The sequence below is a fragment of the Rattus norvegicus genome, chromosome 13, assembly GCF_021556685.1.
Source record: "Rattus norvegicus strain SHRSP/BbbUtx chromosome 13, alternate assembly SHRSP_T2T, whole genome shotgun sequence".
Lineage (NCBI taxonomy): Eukaryota > Metazoa > Chordata > Mammalia > Rodentia > Muridae > Rattus > Rattus norvegicus.
This window is the reverse complement of record NC_141546.1, coordinates 257,206-277,952: the sequence shown is the minus strand read 5'-3', so window position 1 is coordinate 277,952 and position 20,747 is coordinate 257,206.

Genomic DNA, 20,747 nt, shown 5'->3' with positions numbered 1-20,747 from the left:
ATGATATAGTATATTTACACATAATAATTATATTACATATATGTATACACAAATATAAGTATATGTATATCTATATCTACATCTCTCTCTATATATATATTATATATATATATTATAAATATATATATACATATATATATATTTACACACACACATACATTGTAGTCATATACCTATGTTGCCTTTCTCAAAAAGAATTCTGAGTGATGTTTATTGAATAGGTTCAAGGTAGACAAAATTTCTTATATTTTACAAATCATTAATTCAGTGAGCAAAATCAATTTCCTTAGTTTCAGACTAATAATACATATATATATATAATCAGTACTAATAGACATATGACTCCAGTCATGGTATGATCCATATTTACATTCAGTGTCAATCAATATACTTTTCTATGTACATGCAATTTGAGAATCAGTTTCTTTGTATTCAGAGCCATTTGCTAAATAAATTTTCTTAGAACTGCACCAACATGAGCAAATTTTTAAGTAATTCCTTCTCTTGCATTTGTCATAAAGACTTGTTTACATCAATAAGAAGCAAACAACGATCTCCCCAAGGACAATGTAAAGTGGGAGGTTTGCAATGATTTTGTCCTTTTTCCCTAGTCTTATTTCACTGTATATATTTACAAATAAATAAAATATTCTAATATGACAGTATTCTCTCTGTGAAGCTGATAATCCTTCAAATTTTTGAGATGTTAAATTGTAGCGCATAGAATTATTGAAAATAACAGGGTTTGTTTTGTTTTCATTGTTTCATTTGTTTCATTTGTTTTGTTTTTTGTTGACTTGCTTGTCTTGCTTGTGTGTATGAAGGTGTACCATGCAATAAATAGAACCTCATATCCCCTGTAATTTTCAAATTGTTATAAACCATCAAATGGATATTTGAAATTGAACCCACATCCTCTGCACCAATAACAGCTGCGATTTACCAATAAGATTTTCTCCGGTCGCCATTGTACAACTGTATAAAGTAAATTTTCATAGTGCCCCACCTTACTCTCACTTATCCACATCCCATTTCTCTGGCTTTGCCCCCAGTTTTGAAATCATATCTTTCAGCTTTATTGAGTTCCTTGTTTTAATTTTTTGCTTTCTAAATTCTATACACGGGAGAAATTATGAGATATTTGACTTTAACATTGGGGGCTATGAAAGGAACTTTAAGCAATTTAAAACCACAAAGATCTAATGTTAGTTTTTGTTTCACTATAATGTAAAGAGAATGAAGGGATGTTATATTAGTAGATATTCCTCATATATGGTAAATAACAAAAGAAAACACTTGGCATATATATTAAAATGCCCCCACTAGACACTATAAATAAATATAGAACGCAATTTCAGAATTTTTTAGCTTCTAGATGTATATCTAGTAAGATTTTATACTCTTTCAACAAGAATTTCTAGTGTTTTGAACATTGATACTGCTCAACTGTAGCAATTCTGTAATATTAAATAAAGTATTATGAGGTAAACCTGTCACAAAAGAACAATCATGGTATGCACTCACTAACAAGTGCATATTAGCCCAAAACTCGGAATACCCTAGATACAATTCACAGACAAGATGAAGCTCAAGAAGAAGGAAGACCAAAGTGAGGATGCTTCAGTTCTTCTTAGAAGGGGGAATAAAGTACCAGAGGAAATAGAAGGACAAAGAGTGGAGCAGGGAATGAAGAAAAGACCATGCAGAGACTGCCCCACTTGGGAATCCATCCCATATGCAACCTCCAAATGCAGTCTCTATTGCTCATGACAAGAAGTGCTTGCTGACAGGAGCCTGATATAAATGTCTTCTGAGAATCTCTGCCAGATCCTTACTGTTGCACATGAGGATGCTTGCAACTAACCATCAAACTGACCACAGGATCCAAAATGGAGGAGTTAGAGAAAGAACTAAAGGAAATGTAGGAGTTTGCAGACCCATATGAAAACAATAATACCAACTAACAAAACACCCCAGAGCTCCCATGGACTAAACCACCACCCAAAAAGAGTAGATATAGAGGGACCCATGGCTCCAGCCACATATGTAGCAGAGGATGGTATTGTCTGTCATCAGTAGGTGGAGAAGCCCTAGGTCTTGTGAAGGCTCATTTCCCTTATGTAGGGGAATGGCAGGGTGTTGATGTGGGAGTGAGTGGGTGGGAGTGAGAGCACCTTCATAGAAGCAGAGGGAGAGGGAGTTGGGGGTGGGGTGAGGGATAACATTTGAAATGTAAATTCATAAAATATCCAATAAAGTATTTTTCAGTGTTGCCCCCCCCCCAACTGGCCTCTATTCCCATGGGACGTGTTGCTTTACTAGCCTGTTGTCCAAGGCTGTAGCACACAATGTAGCAACTGTGGTTGAAACAGCCAAACAATAAAGTGCTAAGCTATTTGCATATTCCTGTTTTAAACCTGGGATCAGTTCCTGTTTTTATCCTGAGATGTGCTCCTGTTTTTAATCTGAGAGCTTAAACTTGTTTTGCCTTTGTGCTTCTGGGAATTTCCACCTGGTGGACTTGGTGTATATATACTATGAACCTAAGTAAACCTTTGGCATTTTCATAGTATGAATGTCCAGGGTCTCTTTCTGTCTTTTGTTAAATCCTGCAGGCCTAGGCCCTGTTCTCGGTACCCTGGGGGCATGGACACTGTCAGTGTCATCATTTTACTCCCTTCTACAAAGGAAACCTCATCATATGGGGAGAATAAAAATTATATATATATATATATATATATATATATATATATATATATATATATATATAATTATAAAGTTTTCAGCTTGGAGGTTCTTAAGAAATTAATAAGCATAAAATAAAACTTTACTGTTTTCAATAGCAGTCTTGAAATTCCAAAAGTAAATTTCACTAAACCAAAAATTTATCTGGAAAAGAAACTTTTCTGGAACAGAATTTTAATTAGCAATATGCTGCGAGAAAATATTTTTCATTTTATGTGGCAAAATGGTTAAACTTTGTTGTAGATGTCTTCAATATGGCAGACTTGAAATAATATTCAAGGACTAGGCCTGTAGTAAATGTACTTACTATGTGAAATGCAACATGCTAAATGTCATGAAAATAACAACTCAAAGCTAAACTGTCAGGAAAGAACATAAATTTTATAGAAAGAGATATTTTTAGATTAACAACTGTTTTAAATATTATTAAAAGATAACAGACTGTCCCAACATTTGTGCATAATTTGCAAATTCATTTGGAATAACAAAAAATCCAGAATAGTGAAACCTATTCTCAATAATAAAAGAACTTCTGGGGGAATCACCATCCCTGACCTCAGGCAATATTACACGGTGAGAGATTCCCCGAAGGGAGACCCTTACTCAAGTCTCGGGAAGTTGCAGACCCCAGACACAGAGAGACCATTTTGGATATAATATGCAAAGGTGAGGTTTATTACTAAGACCTATTAGGGAGATCTCCGGGCCCACACGTATCCCATGCAAGAGACAAAGGTGTTGACCTGGAGTGACTGGGAGAAGGTCTTTTTAAAGGAAGAAGTCACAAGCTCCAGGAGATGAGGGGATATCAAAAGGAAATACCAAAAATGTCACAAGGGGAAACTCTCAAAGTCACAGGATTGTTCTTTAGACTCTAGGGTTTAAATGAGGGGAAAGGTCAAGCATTCTCCTGAGAACAGATCCTGATTGTCCTTTAGGGTAAATGTTTGTCAGAGTTGATGAGGCATCTGCATCTGAAACACATCTGGTTAGGCTTGGCCTCTGGTTTCCTGGAATACTCTCTGCAGGACACAATGGCTAGAGGGCACAATGGGGGCTGGAACAAACATCACAGGGTCAGAACAAAGCCCATTACTCCTTTACTCAGTCTGGTGATAAGTGGGAGGGTCAGTGACTCTGAACCAGTTCTCCTACATTTTTAATAATCTGTCTTCCTGAGTCAGAATCTATTGTGCTGAGTTTTGAGCTAATTTAAAACACTATCTTTCAAGGGTAATAGTGATAAAATCTGCATGGTATTGGTGGAAAACAAGAGAGCATTTTCTTTCTTTCTTTCTTTCTTTCTTTCTTTCTTTCTTTCTTTCTTTCTTTCTTTCTTTCTTTCTCTCTCTCTCTCTCTCTCTTTCTTTCTTTCTTTTTTTTTCTTTTTTCTTCGGAGCTGGGGACCGAATCCATGGCCTTGCACTTGCTAGGCAAGCGCTCTACTGCTGAGCTAAATCCCCAACCCCGAGAGGACATTTTCAACAAATGGTGCTGGTTCAACTGGAGGTCAGATTGTAGAAGAATGTTAATTGATCCTTTCTTATCTCTTTGTATGAATCTCAAGTCCAAATGGATCAAGGACAACCGCATAAAACCAGATACACTGAAGTTAATAGAACAGAAAGTGGGAAAATAATCTCAAACATATGGGCACAGGGGAAAATTTTCTGAATAGAACACCAAAAAATGTATGCTTCAAGATAGAAACTAAAAAACTAAAACTAAAAATCTCTTGAAACAAATAAGAAATTTAATACTCTTCATTTAAAGCAATCTGATGAAAAGATCAAAGAATGAAAACAAAATCTGAAAATTATTAATACCTATTGCTTATGTATTGTTATTACAACCTAATTAGTCAAATTATAGTTTCATGAACTTATAGTCTATACATTTATTCATTTAATAATTATATCAGGTTTTTACAGTGATTACCATATTTCTAAAATAAAAAGTTATGAATATACGTATATCTATATGCATATGTATATGGAGAGAGAGAGAGAGAGAGATTTTAAAACAAATATATAGGATACTAATGACCATGATATAAGAGGCCATATATGTGGTTATGACAGAATAATTGAAAAACAAAACAAATACTGTTTGAGTGTTTAGCAATGCAAATACCTCAATCTCCTAGATTCCAAACAAATTGTTTGACAGCCAACACAACCAGAACCTGCAACTTACAAAAATTTCTCCTTCTCTTTTGTGTCTGGATTTTTTTTAACCTACTTAGATGCTAATATTGTAAGGCTTTACAAACTTAATGCTCCATCTAATTTTCTTCACCTATCTCAAATTAGAAAAGAAGTACATTATTCCTATTTCTAGATAGATTAATTTCTTTCATTTTCTTTTTTTTTTTTTTTTGGATATTTTCTTTATTTACATTTCAAATGTTATCCCCTTTCCTGGGTTCCCCTCCAGCAATTGAACACATTCCCCCTCCACCTGCTTCTATGTAGGATTGGTAAAGATCTTTTCCCAGTATGTCTGTTGCCTTTTTGTCCTAATGACAGTGTCCTTTGCTTTACAGAAGCTTTGCCATTTTATGAGGTCCCATTTGTCGATTATCAATCTTACAGCATAAGCCATAGGTGTTTGTTCAGGAAATTTTCCCCAGTGCCCTTGTGTTTGACACTCTTTCCCACTTTTTTCTTCTCTTAATTTGAATGTATCTGGTTTTATTTGGAGTTCCTTGATCCACTTGGCCTTAAGTTTTGTACAGGGCCATATTAATGGGTCAATTTGCATTCTTCTACATGCAGAACTCCACTTGAACCAGCACCATTTATTGAAAATGCTATCTTTTTTCCACTGGACAGTTTTAGCTCCTTTGTCAAACATCAAGTGTCCATAGGTCGTGGGTTCATTTCTGGATCTTCAATTCTATTCTACTGATCTATCCGTACAAATCCCATACAGTTTTTATCACTCTTACTCTATAATACTGCTTGAAGTGAGGCTTATTGATTCAAGCAGAAGTTCTTTTCTTGTTGAGTATGGTTTTTGCTATCCTATTTTTTGTTTGTGAGCTTTTTTTTTATTCCAAATGAAGTTGCAAATTGTTCTTTCTAATTCTATGAATAATTGAGTTGGAATTTTGATGGGGATTGCATTGAATCTATAGATTGCTTTTTGCACAATGTCCATTTTTATTATATTAATTCTGCCAAACCATGAACATGGGGAGCCTTTCCATTTTCTGAGATCTTCAATTTCTTCCTTTTGATTCTTGAAATTTTTGTCATACAGATCTTTTACTTCCTTGGTTAGAATCACACTGATGTATTTTATGTTATTTGTGACTATTCTGAAGGGTGTCATTTCCCTAATTTCATTGTCAGCCTGTTTATCCTTTAAATAGAGGAACGTTACTGATTTGTTTGGGATAATTTTATACCCAGCCACTTTGCTAAAGTTGTTTATGAGGCTCAGTTGTTCTCTGGTGGAACTTTTGGGGTCACTTAAATATACTATCATATCATCTGGAAATAGTGATATTTTGATTTCTTCCTTTCTAATTTGTATCCCTTTAACCTCCATTTGTTGTCTGATTGCTCTGGCTAGGACTTGGAGTAGGAGTACCATACTGAATAAGTAGCGAGGGAATGGGAGGCATTGTCTAGTCCCAGATTTTAGTGGTATTTCTTCAAGCTTCTCTACATTTAATTCAATGTTGGATACTGGTTTTCTGTATATTAGTTTTTCTATGTTTAAAAATGTGGTCCTTGGATTCCCAATCTTTCCAAGACTTTTAAAATGAAGGGGTATTAAATGTTGTCAAATGTTTTTTCGGCATCTAATAAGATGATCATGCGTGGTTTTTTTTTTTTTTTTTTTTGGTTTTTTGTTTGTTTGTTTTTGTTTTTTTTTCCTCTCTGAGCTTGTTTACATAGTAGATTACATTGATGGATTTCTAAATATTGTAGCATCCTGCATCCTTGGGATGAAGCCTACTTGATGTTGATGGATTGTCATTTTGATGTATTCTTGGATTCATTTGTGAGAATTTATTCAGTGTTTTTGAATAGATATTCATAATGGAAATTGGTCTAAAGTTCTCTTTCTTTGGTGTCTCTTTGCGTGGTTTAGGTATAAGCATAATTACGGCTTCTTAGAAGGAAATGAGTAGTGTTCCTTCTGTTTTTATTTTGTGAAATAGTTTGGACAGTTTCAGTATGAGGTCTTCAATGAAGGGATGATAGAATTCTGATTCTGGTCCTGGATTTTTTTTTTTTTTTGATTTGGAGACATTTAATAACTGCTTCTATTTCTTTAGGACTTATGGGTTTATTTAGATGATATATCTGATCCTGCTTCTTTAACTTTGGTACCTGGTATCTGTCTAGAAACAGTTTCCATTTCATTATGATTTTCCAGTTTTGGTGAATATAGGCTTTTGTAGTAGGATCTGATGGTTTTTTGAATTTCCTCAGATTCTGTTGTTATGTTTCCTTTTTCATTTCTGATTTTTTTTTTAATTTTGATATTCTCTCTGTGCCCTCTGGTCAGTCTGGCTAATGGATTATCTATATTGTTCATTTTCTCAAGGAACCAGCTCTTGGTATTGTTGATTCTGTGTATAGTCCTTTTGTTTCAACTTGGTTGATTTCAGCCTTTAGTTTCATTATTTCCTACCTTCTACTACTTTTGGAAGTATTTGTTCTTTTTGTTCTAGTGATTTTAGGTGTGCTGTCAAGGTGCTAATATTTGCTCTCACTAGTTTCTTTTTGGAGGCACCCAGAGCTATGAGTTTTTCTCTTAGCACTGTTTTCATGTTGTCCCATAAATTTGGGTATGTTATGCCTTCATTTTCATTACATGCTAAAAAGTCTTTACTTTCTACCTTGATGAAGTAATCCTTGAACAGAGCGTTGTTCTACTTCAATGTATATGTGGGCTTTCTGCCATTATTGTTGTTATTGAAGACCAGTCTTTGTCACTGAGATGTGTTTTTGGTTTGCAGCAAAATGGTTGGTACTCTTTAAGTATCCAGTCTGTTTATCTATGTGTTTTTCTTAGGGAATTGAGTCCACTGATGTTAAGAGATATTAAGGAATAGTGATTGTTGTTTTTCTGTTATTTTTGTTGTTAGAGGTGGAATTATGTTTGTGTGTCTCTCTTATTTTTGTTTTGTTGCAAGAAGATTATGTTCTTGCTTTTTCTAGGGTATAGGTTCTTTCTTTGTGTTGGAGTTTTTTCATCTATTAGCCTTTGTAGGCCTCGATTTGTACAGAAAGATATTGTGAAAATTTGGTTTTGTCATGGAATAACTTGGTTTCTACATCTATGGTAATTGAGTGTTTTGCTGGATATTGTAGCCTGTGCTGGCATTTTTGTTCTCTTGGTGTCTATAGGACATCTGCACAGGATTTTCTGGGTTTCATAGTCTCTGGTAGGAAATCTGGTGTAAGTCTCATAGGTTTGCCTTTATATGTTACTTGACCTTTTCCCCTTACTGCTTTTAATATTACTTCTTTCTTTTGTTGGTTTGGTGTTTTGACTATTATGTAACAGGAGAAATTTCTTTTCTGATCCAATCTATTAGGAATTCTGTAGATTCTTGTATGTTTATAGGCATCTCTTTCTTTACTTTAGGGAGGTTTTCCTCTACAATTTTGTTAAAGATATTTACTGGGTTTTTAAGTCGGGAGTCTTTGTTTTCTTCCATACCTATTATTTTTATGTTTGATCTTCTCTCTGTGACCTACATTTCCTGCATGTTTTGCATTAGGAGCTTTTTCTGTTTTGCATTTTCTTTGACAGTTATGTCAAAGTTTTCTATGGTATCTTCTGCCCCTGATATTTTTTTTTTCCTGTATTCTGTTGGTGATACTTGCAACCATGACTCCTGATTTTTTTCCTAGGTGTTCTATCTCTAGGGTTCTCTCCTTTTGTGCTTTCTGTATTGTTCCTATTTCCATTTTTAAACCCTGGATGGTTTTGTTCAATTCCTTCCCCTGTTTGGTTTTGTTTTCTTGTAATTCTTTAAGGGGTATTTGTGTTTCTTCTTTAAGGGCTTCTACTTGTTTACCTGTGTTTTCCTGTATTTCTTCAAGGGAGATATTTATGTACTTCTTAACATCCTCAATCATCATCATGAGATGTGATTTTAAATCCAAATCTTGCTTTTCCAGAGTGTTTGGATATCCAGTGTTTGTTTTGGTGATAGAACTGGGCACTGATGATGCCAAGTACTCTCGGATTCTGTTGCTTAGGTCCCTGTTCCTGCCTCTTGCTATCTGGTTGCCTATGATGTTACCTTGTCTTACTGTCTCTGACAGACACTTGACCCTCCTGTGGGCCTGTGTGTCAGCATTCCTTTAGATCTCTTTCAGAAAGCTGCTTCTGAGTTTGTGTGTCATGAAGCATTTAGGGGGTCACTTGAAACAGAAGAGTTGCTCTTATCTCTGCCCTCAGTTGTGTTGCTGTCTCTGATGACTGGCTTTAGGCTTCTGGCACAGACAGAAACCAGAGGAGAGAGGAGTCTTGCCCCCAACTTCTACTAGTTTCCTGTGCCCAGAGGGCACAGAAGGCACTGGGAAATTCTTCTTTGGTCAGGAATGTGGGCAGAAGTAGTTGTCATCCCTGAGCTCTCAGGATTGTCTACACTTCTGAACATCCAGCTTTTCCCCCATGGGATTTGGATACAGAGAGTTGTAGAAGCTGTTCAGCTCCAGGCAAAGCCAGAAACTGGAAGTGTTTGTTCCTGATGTCTTCTGCCTTTGTGTGTCCTGAGGCTACCAGGCACATTACTTGGAGCAGAAGAGCTGGTCTTACCTCTGCTCTCAGGTGTGTTGGTGTTCCTGGTGACTGGCTTTTGGATCTTGGTACAGGCAGAAACCAGAAGGGTCCTGGCCCTGACTGCTTCTAAGTTCCTGTGCCCAGAGGGCACAAAGTGCACTAGGTGGGTTCCTCTTGGGTGAGGAATATGGGCAGAAATAGTTTTCTCCTCTGAGCTCTCAGGATTGTCTGCACTTCTGAGAGACCAGCTCTCTACCCCACGTGATTTGGGTGCTGGGAGCTGTGGGACTGGTGCAGTTCAGTTCTTCAGGCAGGCAGAAACTCCTTCTGTTAGGTTTATTTTGTCTCTGCTTAGTTTCTGTTTCCATGATTTGTCTATTGCTGAGGGTAGGGTGGTAAAGTGACACACTATTATTGTGTCAAGTGCAATGTGTACTTTTTTCTTTTATGAATGTGGAAGCCCTTGCATTTGGAGCATAGATGTTCAAGATTGAGAGATCATCTAGGTGGATTTTTATTTGTTTAGTATGAAGTGTCCTGCCTTATCTTTTTTGATGACTTTTGGTTTAAAGTCCTTTATATTTTATAATAGAGTGACTACTCCAGCTTTTTGCTTGGGACCATTTGCATGGAAAAATTTTCCCAGACTTTTACTTTGAGGAAGTATCTGCTTTTGTCACTGAGGTTTGTTACCTGTATGCAATAAAATGATGCGTCCTGTTTATATGGACAGTAAGTCAGTCTATATCATTTTATTGGGAAATTGAGTCCATAGATGGTGAGAGGTATTATGGACCAAATGCTGATACTTTTTTTTTTTTTTTGTTAGAAGGGGGATTATGTCTGTGTGCCTAACTTCTTTAGGGATAGTTGAAAGAACATCACTTTTCTGCTTTTTCTAGTGTGTAGTGTCCCTCTTTGTGTTGGAGTTTTCCATCTTTTATCCTTTGTAGGGCTGGATTTGTGGAAAGATATTGTGTAAATTTGGTATTGTCATGGGATATTTTGGTTACTCCAACCCTGGTACTTGAGAAATTTGCTGATTATAGCAGCCTAGACTGGAATTTGTGTTTTCTTCGGGGCTGTTTGAGATTTGACAAGATCTTCTAGATTTCATAGTCTCTGTTGAGAAACTTGGTGTAATTCTCAATTTTCTGCCTTTACAAGTTACTTGACCTTTTTCCCTTACTGCTTTTAATAGTCTTTGTTTTGTGCATCTGGTGTTTTGATTATTATGTGGCAGAAGGAACTTCCTTTCTGGTCCATTCTATTTGGAATTCTGTTAGCTTCTTTTATGTTCATGGGAATCATTTTAGGTTAGGGATGTTTTCTTCTATAATTTTGTTGAAGATGTTTACTGGCCATATATTTTGGGAATCTTTGGTTCCTTCTATACCTATTATTCCAGGTTTGTTCTTCTCATTGTGTCCTGGATTTTATGTATGTTTAGGGTTAGGATTTTTTTCCATTTTCTTTGATGATTGTGTCAATGTTTTCTATGGTATCTTCTACCCCTGAGTTTCTCTCTTTTATTTCTTGATTTCTGTTGGTGATGCCTGCATATATAATTCCTAGTCTCCATCCAAGTTTTTTTTTCAATCTCCAGGGTTGTTTCTCTTTGTTATTTCTTTATTGTTTCTATTCCCATTTGTAGATCCTGCATTGTTTTGTTCAATTGCTTTACCTATTTGCTTGTGTTTTCCTGTAACTCTTTGATGGATTTTTGCGTTTTCTCTTTAAATGTTTCTACCTGTTTACATGTATTTTTCTTTAATTTTTTAAAATAGTTATTTATGTCCTTAAAGTCCTCTAATCATCATGAGCTATGATTTTAAGTCCAAATCTTACCTTTCTGGTGTGATGTGGTATCCAGGACTAGCTGTAATGTGAGTACTGTGTTCTGATGATGACAGGTAGCCTTTGTTTCGGTTGCTTATGTTCTTGTGCTTGCCTCTCACCATCTGGTTACTCTAATATTATATATCCTTGCTGTCTCTGACTGAAGTCTGTCACTCTTGTGATCCTGACTGTGTCAGAACTCCTCAGAGTCTAGCTGTCTCTGTGATCCTGTGATTCTGGGATCCTTTGATCCTGTTATCCCATGATTCTGGGTATGTCAGAGCTCATGGCAGTCAAACAGCCTCTGGGATGCTGAAATCCTGGTGTGATCAAGCTCCTGAGATATTGTTTATGTCAGAGGTCCTGGGAGTCCAGTTTTCTCAGGGTCTTGAAGGAGTGGGTCAGAACCCAGAAATCTGGCATTGATCCAGGCACAGGTGCAATATGGAAGGAACTGTTGCCTCTGCTTGCCTGGGGTTTATGTTTCCTGGTTCCTGTGTGGGTCCCAGTTATGCTGGGTATTGGGGAAGATGTGGCCTCAACTGTGATCTTGAATGTCTCAGAGCTCCAGTGACCCTGGTTCTTTCTGATGTCATGGGAATTGATCTTCCTCTGTGATCCTGTGATCCATGGCATTTCTGAGCACCAGGGGCCAGGCTCCCTCTGGATGTTGTAGGCGTGGGTGGAGAGCCTGCATCCCAGGTCTGCTCAGGGTACAGTTTCAAACTGTGATCCTGGGCATGTTAGTGCACCTAGGAGTCGAGCTTTCTCTGGGTATTGTGGTAGTGGGTGCAGAGCCAGTCGCCAAAGTCTGCTCATGGTACTGGTTAAGACCAGAAGGGACCTATACCACTGGCTGGGTGGGGATTCTTGTGTCCCTGAATCCTGGGGATCCCTTTGCTCTGGGTGTTGGTGCAGATCTTGGGGTCTCTTCTCTGATGCTGGGTATTTCAGTGCACCTGGGGGTTGGGCTCCATCTATGTGTTGTGTGAATGGACAGAGAGCCAGTGCCCAAGGTCTGCTCAAGGAACTGTTTCAGACTGGAAGGGATATCTGGATTTCTTTCATTTATTCATAATATTTGCATGATTTTATAAATTTTAAATAGGAAAATACATAAATTTACATTATAAAAAGTTTTAAATGAAAGCTAGAAGAGACACTAGTAGAAGAAAATATTTTTAATTTATGAGTGAATACAAAATTAGAGCAAAAATGTACCCTTTTGTATCAATCCAACATTTGCAGTCAGTCTGAGAAACAGTCAGATAAGACATATCTCTTTTATCAGCCTTCCAAATTTCTAGTGATAGTTAAGAGTGTGGAGATATTTTTTTCTGATAAAAATATCAATTAAATCACTTGAAAATTTTAGGCAGAGCCTTCACTACAATAAGCTTCACTACAATAAGAATATAAAGTATAATTTCATTTATGAATGAATGATAAATAGTAATTACTAAAGAGGTCATATTTTGATCCTTTTTAAAAAACAAGTATTGTTTCCAGTTTCTGACTGCACACGGAATTGAACTGGTCCCACAGCTCTCAGTACCCAAATCCCATGGGGGAGGGAGTTAGACTCTCGGAAGTTCAGATAATCCTGAGACCTCAGAGAAGACAACTACTTCTGCTAACATTCCTGGACCAAAAGGAACCTGCCTACTACCCTCTGGACACAGGACCTAGGATCAGTCAGGGGCAGAACCATTCCTGATTCTGTCTATGCCCAGATCTGGAAGCCAGTCACCAGGAGCACTGACACACCTGAGAGGAGAGGTAAGACCAACTCTTCTGCTAAAACCAACCCTCCTGGCAGGCTCAAGATACACAAAACTGGGAGCACTCTGGTGCAGGATCCTTCTGGCTTCTGCCTGCATCTGGAGATGACCCAGTCTCACAGCTCTCTGTACCCAAATCTGGCTGAAAAAAAAGCAGGTTTACAGGAGTGCTGACACACAGGAGTAATAGACACAAGCATCACAAACAGCATACAGGAGATGGAAGAGAGAATCTCAGAGACAGAATATACCATAGAAAACATTGACATGAAAGTCAAACAAAATGTAAAACACATAAAGCTCCTAATCCAAAACATCCTAGAACTCTAGGACACAATCATAAGATCAAACTTAAGGATAATAGGTATAGAAGAGAATGAAGATCCCCAACTTAAAGGACCAGTAAATATCCTCAAGAAAATTATACAAGAAAATTCCCCTAACCTAAAGAAAGAGATACCCATAAACATACAAGAGAACTACAGAACTCCAAATAGTTTGAACCAGAAAAGGAATTATCCTTGTCACATAATAGTCAAAACACCAAGCCAGCTGCCAAAGTTGAATCAGGATCAGATAAACAATCTTTACAATCCCGTAACTCCTAAAGAATTAGAAGCAGTTATTAAAAGTCTGCCAAAAAAAAAAAAAAGCCCAGGACCAGATTGGTTTAGAGCAGAATTCTCTCAGACCTTCAAAGAACATCTAATACCAATAGTTTTCAAATTATTGCATCGAAAGAAATAGAAAGAGCACTACTGAATTCGTTCTGTGAAACCAAAATTACACATATACCTAAAGTACACGAATACCCAACAAAGAAAGATATCTTAATACCAATTTTCCTTCTGAATATCTTTGTGAAAATATTCAATAAGAATCTTGAAAATCTAATGTAAGAACATATCATCATGAAGTTGGCCTCTTCCCAGGGATTCTGGAATGATACAAAATATAGGAATCTATCAATGCAATCCATTATATAAACATACTGAAAGAAAAATAAATACATAATCATTTCATTAGATGCTGAGAAAGCATGTAATATAGTAAAAGCCATATACACAAACCAGTACTCAACACCAAACTAAATGGAGAGAAATGTGAAGCAATCAATTATATCAGGATGAGACAAGACTCTTTCCCTACTTTTATATTATAGTACTTGAAATTCTAGCCAGAGCAATCAGACAACAAGAAAAGGTCAAACAGATACAAATTGGAGAGGAAGAAGTAAAAATATCACTATTTACATATGATATAATTGCATATTTAGGTGACCTTAAAGATTCCACCAGAGAGCTACTAACCATAATAAACAACTTCAGCAAAGTGGCTGGGTATAAAATTAACTCGAACAAACCAGTAGCCTTTCTTTAATTAAAGGATAAACAGGCTTAGAAAAAAACTAGGAAATGACACCCTTCACAATAGTCACAAATAACATAACATACCTCAGTGAGACTCTAACCAAGCAAATGAAAGATCTCTAAAACAAGGTCTTCAAGTCTTTGAAGAAAGAAATTGAAGATCTCATTAGATGGAAAGACCTCCCATCCTCATGGACTGGATGGAGTAATATAGTAAAAATGGTCATTTTGCAATAGGCAATCTAAAGATTCAGTGCAATCCCCATCAAAATTCCAACTCAATTCTCCATAGAGTTAGAAAGAGCAATTTGCGAATTCAGCTGGAATAACCAAAATCCCAGGATAATCAAAACTATCCTCGACAGTAAAATAAATTTTTGGGGAATCACCATCTCTTCCCTCAAGCTGTATTACAGAGCAAGAGTGATAAAAACTGTATGGTATTGGTACAAAGACTGACAGACAAAACAGTGGAATAGAATTGAAGACCCAGAAATGAACCCACACACCTCTGGTCCCTTGATCTTTGAAAAAGTAGCTAAAACCATCCAGTGGGGGAAAAATAGCATTTTCACCAAATGCTGATGGTTCAACTAGAGATCAGCATGTAGAACAATGCAAATTGATCAATTCTTATTGCTCTGTACAAAACTTAATGACAAATGTATCAAGGACCTCCCCATAAAACCCAATACGCTCAAACTAATAGAAGAAAAGTGGGAACGAGGCTCAAACTAATAGAAGAAAAGTGGGAACGAGCCTCAAACACATGGGCTCAGGGGAAAATTTACTGAACAAAACACCAATGGCTTATCCTCTAAGATCAAGAATCAACAATGAGACATCATAAAATGCAAAGCTTCTGTAAGTCAGAGGATACTGTCATTAGGACAGAACAGTATCCAACTGATTGGGAAAAGATCTTTACAAACCCTACATCTGACAGAGTGCTAATATCCAAAATATATAAAGAACTTAAGAAGTTAGACTCCACAAAACCAAATAATCTTATTAGAAAATGGGATACTGAGTTAAACAAATATTCTCAACTGAAGAATATCAAATGATGTGAAGTAACTAAAGAAATCCTCAACAATCTTAATCATCAGAGAAAGGCAAATCAAAACAACCCTGAGATTCCACCTCACACCAGTCAGAATGGCTAAGATCAAAAACTCAGGTGACAGGAGATGCTGCTGGGTATGTGGAGAAAAGGAACACTCTTCCACTGTTGGTGGGATTGCAAACTGAGACAAACACTCTGGAATCAGTCTGGGGGTTCCTCAGAAAATTGCACATTGTACTACCTGAGCACCCAGCATATACCCAAAAGTTGGCCTAATGTATTGCATTGACACATGCTCCACTACGTTCATAGCAGCCTTATTTATCATAGGCAGAAACTGGAACAAACCCAGATGCCCTTCAACAGAGGAACAGTAAATGTGATACATCTACAAAATGGAGTCCTACTCAACTATCAAAAATAATGACTTCATGAAATTCATAGGTAAATGCATAGAACTAGAAAATATCCTGAATGAGGTAACCCAATCACAAAACCACACATGTTATGAACTCACTGATACGTGGATTTTAACCCAAAAGTTTGAATAAGCCAAGATAAAATCCATAAGCCACCTCAAACTCAAGAAGAAGGGTGCCAAAGTGTGGATTCTTCAGTCCTTCTTAAAAGCAGCAAAAAAAATATACGTAGGGAATATTGAGATGAAGTTTGGAGCAGAGACTGAAGGAATGACCATTCAGAGCTTGCCCCATCTGGAGATCCAGCCCATATACATACAGCCACCAAGCCTAGACTATATTGATGAAGCCAAGAAGTGCTTGCTGACAGGAGCCTGATACAGCAGTCTCCTGAGAGGCTCAGCCAGATCATGACAAATACGGAAGTGAATGCTAGCAGCAAAACATTGAACTTAAAACATGGTCCCCACTGTAGGAGTTAGAGGAAGAATTGAAGAAGCTGAGAGGGCTTGCAACCCCTGTAAGAACAATAATAGCAACCAACCAGAGTTCCCTGGGACTAAATCCCTACCCAAAGAGTACACATGAATAGACGTATGGTTCCAGCTCCATATGTAGCAGAGGATGGGGTTTTTCAGCACAAATGTGCAGAGAAGACGTTGTTCCTGCCAAGGCTGGACCCCTCAGTGTAGGCGAATGTCAGGGCAGGGAGGCTGAAAAGGGGAAGTGGTTGGGAAGGGGGAACACCCTTATAGAAATAGTGGGAGGAGTGATGGGCTAGGGTGCTTATAAACAGAATTCCAGGAAAGGGAATAACATTTAAATGTAAATGAACAAATATTCAATAAAAATAAAAAATATGTGTTAATTGGGGATAAAATAATGAACCAATGTCAATTATGAATTCTACTCTTTGATTTTTTCAGCTTTATTATAATGGATAAATACGTCTTTATTTATTTTCACATAAGGAACAAAATTTTTCATATGGGCAGCTGACTCAAGCACATATGAGGTAATGTTGGTGTCGTTACTAGGAAGTCAATACATCACAAAATTGTAAGAGGAAAAACATTATTTGTGAGCAGGCTTTGAGCACCATATGCTACATGTCATTTGTAATATTTGTATTTCATTGTTTGTTTGAAATATCTGTTGTGATGTCATTGCTTTAACAATCTACATTAAATTTCACTTAAGCCCCGTCATCAAGTCAACTAATGGAGTTTTTATTTCTTCCTGTGACATTTAAATATTTAGAAATAAACAGAATTGTGGATTTAAATGTATACACATTTACATACTAAGAATCTCTAGAATTTTGTTTACATTTTCTACTTCCTCCCTCCCTCTACATCTTACATGCCTGAATATCATACACACACATACATATATATAATCTTCAATTGCTGGAAGTCTGTATAGATTATTTACAAAATATTAGGATATTATTGCTAATTATTGAGATATTAATATTGCTTATAGCTGACACTCAGTATATTCTTCTCCAAATATTACAATGAGAAATATTTTTGAACTACGTGAATGGTCAGAAGAAAACTGATACTTGTTCACATGATATAAAATATGTAGGTCTTTTTGAAAGAAATAATTATTCCAATGACTATTGAAACATTGAGAATACATAAAATACTGAGAACTCTGTAAATTAATAACTTTTTAGATATAAACCTCAACATTTATATGTTTAACTTAGTTTTAAATCTGTTCTTTCTTCATTTTTGAACACTTCTAGGGTGTTGACAATACTTTCTCTCCAGGACACTAGGAGGAAGGCTGTTCTGATTTAGTTGTTTGTTGTCCTACACAATCTATTCTTTCTTAAACTTTCTGAACAATCCTAGGTCTGAGTTTTTCATTTATTTTAATAACCATGTGTTACATAGTGGGCAATTGCTTTGCAATTTGAGATAATGTCACAAGAAACTATGGTGCCAGCTATTTATTTCAACCACATATAAATTCCAGTATGCCAGACTGGACAGAGCAGGGAGACCCGGGGATACAAGGATTCTCAGAGTGAGTGAATCCTGACGTATCTCAAGAGACCAGATAGGTTTAATCTCTTCACAAAAAGCATTGTATATATTTGCTGATGATAATTTTACTAATTTTTTAAAATGATAGAAGAAAAGCAAACCTTTTGTGCATATGAAGACATTAAAGTTTCTTTCATTCTCTTCCTGTCTGTTTTTCAAAGCTTTCCAAATACCTTTGAAATTGCTGGCATTTGAAGGAATTATTAAGAAATATTTTCATCATTTGAGCATTGTTACTCACCACATGTTTTTAAGAAAGAAAATTAAAAGGTCATAATAGTATAAATAGGTTAGAATGAAGATTCACCAGTGGCGCACACATTTTATGATAACACAGGCATGCATGGTTTACATATCCTCATAGAGTTATTTGATGAAATTTTATAAATTGTATACATTCCAAAATTCAAATGACATTCTACAATTGAATTACTTTTTAAAAAAATTTACCATTCCTTTTTTTCTTTCTTTGCATGTAATAAGAAAAATTTTTTTTGGTCCTTTCCAATTTTAGAAGAGCTTCTTCCATAAGTGAGATCATTCTCCTGTGATATTCCCATTCAAAAAACCCAGAAATATTTGTGTGTCTTTTCATTGTAGAGATTTCAATGGGAACTGTACTGAAATGGGGAAAAATGATAAGTAGGCTGGTTTGACATCGACATGAGCAAGATGTCATGGAAATTTAAGTAAGTTTTCAAAATGTCTCTTTTAATTTACTCTAAGTTACCTAATTACACTACAGTTTAATTCAGTATTAATGATTGTTAGACCGAGGGTGTGTTAAAAAGTTTTTCTCTCTACCAAGTTCATGTTAGCTCAAATAGCTCACATAATTTTTCATGCCTGCCATATTTCTCTGATAAAGAAAGATGAGGGGCAGGAGTATGTTTACTGACCACCTGTGGCACTATAATTCCTTCTTCCTTTGAGGCTCTATTTCCTTCTCAATGTTGTCACTAAGACAAAAATAGCCATTACGTGTTATTGTCATAGCCGCTGTGTCTTGTTCTAAACCATTGAAATCCACTATTTCTAGGTCACTGATGACATAATAGAGGGCTAAGACTTTAGTGTTTTTATCCAAGTAAATTTTAAGTCTCTATAATAAAATTCTATTACATAATGCATAATTATTAATAATTATGATATATAATATGTTTTGTAGTAAAATATGACTTACTTTGAAAGACAGAAACAAAAGAAAAACAAAACAAAACAAAAACAAAAAACACATACATTTTATATATTTATTTCCAAATTTACCCAAAGTCAGCAGATAGAATCAGGGCCCATTTTGCAGCTGCAATTCATCTCCCATGATTTTAAAATTTGAAAGGGAGCATCAAAGATCATACTTATTTTCTTTTAGTACATGACTCGTATGGTACTATATAATTCAAGATGCTCAGAAAGCCACTCTCATGCATGTCATGTCAAAGTGGAACTGGAACATTCCATTCACAGGCAGGATGGCTGGAAGCATTTCACTGTATTCTCAATGTCAGGTGTCTAACTTAAGCTCCATTATCAGTTGGAAAGACTTAGTATTGGAAGGGGGAAGCCCTGAATGGTTTTATAACCAACATTAAAGTTGTGCTCAATGTAGGAAGTAGATATAAGTGCGGCACAGATGTTAATTTGTTTCAAAATTTAAAACTACTGAATGGACTATGAAAATGGCTGATGTGCTAAAAATTTGTAACTTTCAAAATTATAAATTTATAAATTCTTACTATAGAAAAATATCTTTCTTTAAAAAAATTCACACAAAAACCATACTGAACTATATATCTCAATGAACTTCTACACAGTTGCAATTGTCATTCTCAAATGAAAATTCAGAGTAAGAATTAGAAAAAATAATTAGCTTTATATGACCTTTTATAACTTATGTCTTTTTAAAATTATATTTGTTAATACTTTTAGAGTGACATAAAATGTAATAATTTCTATCCTTACTCCATACATGCCCAATTTTTCTATTCTCTTGAACTCCTCTCCCACCTTTTTTAATCCATGAAATCAAATTTGTGTTGCCCAATTATATTTTGGGGTTGGGCTATCCCATGGACCATGGTCAATATACCAGGGATCACATCCTTAAAGAACACTGACTTTCCTTCTTTCAGCAGCTATCAACTGCCAATGTCAATTCCAATGAGTCTTAGAATTTGTAGTCATGCCCCACTTTAGGGTTTGGATTTGATTTGACATGAGTTTTCACATGCCTTTTGTATCCTGTCAAAATTACTGTGAGTTGATAAGTACTGATAACCTAGTGTGAACGGAGACACTGTTACCATAAATCCCTTTTTTGCTGCTCTAATAGGCAGCATGAACCCTAGAGAATGGAGCCTAAAGTAGAAACAGCCTAAAAGTTCCATGCAATAGTCACCTTTATTCAGAGCATAAGACAATTTATACTCTGAGTGTTGCAGGAAGTACATGAGTAAAGTGTTCAAGCACAAGGAAAAGCCACACATGGCAGGAACATGTTTTTCTATAGTAGTCTATGAATAACAACTTAAGCAAGCTATCTTCTCTCTGTTAAACACTTGGCAGGAATTTGAAAACAGATTCCGAAAAGAAATATCTGTTTTTGAATAAACCAATATCATAAAACTCTAGTCTTCTTTTCTTGGAGTATTCTCACAAGCACTAAGAATTCTCACATGACTCCTATCATTTTTAGTTCTTACACTCTTTCT